This window comes from Gavialis gangeticus, unplaced genomic scaffold (genome assembly GCF_001723915.1).
Source record: "Gavialis gangeticus isolate Ggan-Ray unplaced genomic scaffold, GavGan_comp1, whole genome shotgun sequence".
Taxonomy (NCBI): Eukaryota; Metazoa; Chordata; order Crocodylia; family Gavialidae; genus Gavialis; species Gavialis gangeticus.
The window spans coordinates 255067464-255070776 of record NW_017729032.1 but is presented as its reverse complement, the minus strand read 5'-3'; the positions used below and the strand labels follow the sequence as shown (position 1 = coordinate 255070776).

Below are 3313 nucleotides of genomic sequence, written 5' to 3'. Positions count from 1 at the left end.
AAAAAAAAAAAAAAAAAAAATGTTGGTCCCTTTTTACAGAATTTCATAGGAGGCAATCTGTAGAGGGGGTTGTCAAGTTATACCAAGTCTTGATGTTGACCTTAAATCAATAGTTTCTAACCAGTTACTTCCAGGCAGTATTCTTCCAGTGGGACCCTCCATTATTTATGGCTGCAGAAATTATCCGTAGAGCCATGTTTCTTCAGAGTGCTGAAGAGCAGTATGATGTTGCTCTTGCTGTTGCCATAGGGCAGTTAAGGTTACAAGTCATTGCTTGAATTCCTTATCATTCCTAACCAGGGCTGTCCCTGGGGGCAGGGGAGCAAATTGGGGCGACCGCCTTGGGCCTTGTGCTTTGGGGGGCCCCATAGAGGTCCTGCCATGTGCTCTGGCTGCTTGCCACCCCTCCCTGGTCCCACATGGGCTGATACCTGCTTATTGTTGAAGGAGCAGTAAAATATCCTCCTCTCTCTCCAACTTTGGAAATTTTAGAAGGTGTAAAATTAGTTTGTGCAGAAATTTAAAATACCACTTATGGCAGAATGAACAATTATTAACATCTCTTTCATTAAACATCTGTTTAAGAAGTGCTGCATTTAGCTACTTTAAAGTTAAATGCCTACAGGAGCTAGACGGAATAGGTAAGCAATAGGAGGGTGATGAGTCTTGATCTAGGATCAGTCACCTGATTTAAAGAGCCTAATGTTCCATCAACTACAAAACCTGCTGAGGAAAAGGATGCTTGGGCTTCCACAGCAATTGCATTTGCTACTGACATGCTCCTTGGCAGGTCGTCTGATCAGAAGTAGAAAGTAGGGCAATAGCAGATGCACTGAAGCAATCTACAGATTTGGAAGGCAATACAATCTATACCTGCATTGAATTCATATTTCTAAGGATACTTGTGTATCCCCAAAGTCAAGAAAAAGTTTTTTAAGAGGAAACTTAAACTTGGCAGAAATTGACTTGGGTCCCCAACCTTTCTTCTCAGTTTTCATTTGGTGTTAGGGAAATGGGATTTTTTTCATTATTGTGATGATGAGGTTGGTTATTTTACTCCTATTGTTGCAGAATCAAACTGTCTATATATAATTTTTTATTATTATTTTTTTTTTAAGGAACCAAAATGTTAACTTATATGAGTAAAGATAGTGGAACCATGAAGAAATCTACCCAACTTACTTGAACTAAATTCCCCAAGAAACTGAAGTAATGTTAAGTACTGCTTTGCAGTTTTACTCAGTTTTGCTCACTGTCCTAAGGAGTCCTGGAGGTCCACCTTGGAAGTTTATAATCCTCCCAAAATGGCTATACTAATGGCTAATAGGATATCTTTTGGTTCCTAACTGGTTGCAACACTGGCTGTGGGTTCATGGGACTAGAGCACATTATATAGCTCAAGTTTTCTCCTTTCTTTTTTTTTTTTAATATTCTGTTGGAAAGGAGTTGAATAAAGGGAGCACGTATGAACTCTGTATTTAGTTGAAGAGCAGTTTGAAATGTATCAGTTAGATATTCCATGAATTACCACATCGATTTGCCATAGCATTTGACCACCTAACATGAAGACACCAACTACTTCGGGTACTAGAAGTAATATAGCCTCATTGGTCTAGCACTCTTTCTGAACTTTTTTTTATAAGTATACCTTTTAGTAGGAATAATTGACCTGTTTGGAGTTCTGTGCTCCTGCAGTTGTGCTGCTTGAGCTAGCTGTGTTTTCTGCATTGTGCTAGGGTGTAACTGAGGAAGCTGAACTTGATCTCATTTGATTCTAAGTCCAGTCCTTTGTCGTACTTCCAAAAGAGCCTGCCTCAGACAAGACAAAAATAGGTACCAACTGGTAGGTCAGTTTTTCTGGTACTGCAGCTTCATTTAGACACGTGACATAGACAGTGAGTAAGTAGTCACAAGACAAAATAAGGAATGGAAAATCACATTGTGGTTAAGTTAATAAATTCCATCTCTTCCTTAATACTCTTCTTTCTATCAGGTGTCACAATTGAAAGCATCAGCCAGAGACTTGTGGAAAACAAGACTAATCTACAAGCCATATATATATGTTAACTGGCTTGGTGTTAAAGCCTAGAGGGGGTTTGGCATTTGAAAATTCAAAGAGCTAAATCTCTTTTAGATGCTGATGTTCAGACTTAAAGAAGTGCATCTTTCAAGCATGAGGTTTGGCCAGTGCATGTGGTAATTCCTGGTTTAACATTCTGCTGAACAAGGACAATTGCTTATGCCAGTTGTCAGTATTAGCCTCAACCTTGAAAGTTAAGCACATTATTGAACCCTGTTCTTAGTGTTGTGGCTTTGTGCTACAAATACAAATAATGCCATAGAATTGCCATGTTGAGACTTCTGGGAGAAAGCATCACCTCACTGAGGCTGGTAAACTTGTGTGAGTAGAAGCAATTTCAGCTTATTTTTAGGAGTCAAAGGGTTTATGCTAAAGGTTTTGTTTTTTTTTTCCTTTACGTTTTTCCAAATACATAACTGTTCTTTAAAAAAGCATGCAAGTGCCTTGGGGTTTAGCTTGTTGGGAGATGAGATTTTGGAAATATGTGGTCTCTTATTATCATGTTCTTAACAGCTGTTTAGCTCAAACATTTCAGAGAAGCAATGTCTGTTGAACCTTTTAAACAAAACTCCTCTGCTCAGTCTTTATGGTTTGTATTATACTTATAATTCTTACAATCCTATGAGTTACAAATCCCTCAGTTCTGTTTCCCAGTGTATCCAAGATGTGCATTTTAATTTTGCAGCCAAGTACTGAATTAACAAGCAGAGGATTGACAGAACTTTCTTATACATCGTTGGTGGCGCTGTCTGAAGTGCTTAGCATTGGCTTCATTTTTGCTAACTGCTTTTACTGAGACCGTCTGATCAGTGCCAGGTGCTTTAGAAAACCCTACCTGATTTCTGTGTAGAATCTTTTTAGCATGGTTGTCTTTAAAGAATTTGAATTGTAGTTCTGAAAAGTTGTAGATGATTTGTGTATCTGTTCTATTTTTACTTGTTTCTACTTGCATCTTTTTTAGGAGTTTTTTTGAATTGCTGCTGTTCTTTGGAAAAGATGAGTTCTACGAAGATCCTTTAAAAGATATTTTAGGCTCAATCCAGGTAAAGTTAGTCATTGCCACCTTATGTTTACTGAATGCAGTTTTCATTTGTTAAAGTAACCATCCTGCTTGTAGATAAAACATTTGTGAATGTTAGAGTGAAATATTTGATGGCATAGGTCAACACAGGGAAGGAAAATTATTAGTACCTTTTGATTTCGATTTTTTTTTTTTTTTTTTTTTTTTTTTTA

General features: G+C 37.6%; 1 protein-coding gene across 1 annotated transcript in view; it reads left to right on the top strand.

The window, feature by feature from the left end:
* The window catches only part of ZNF654 (zinc finger protein 654), a 32482-nt gene that overhangs the window by 3525 nt on the left and 25644 nt on the right, over positions 1 to 3313 (top strand). The window contains exon 2 of the mRNA XM_019525738.1: positions 3042 to 3123. The gene's annotated coding sequence lies outside the window, so the exon portion shown is untranslated. The remainder of the gene's footprint in view (positions 1 to 3041; positions 3124 to 3313) is intronic.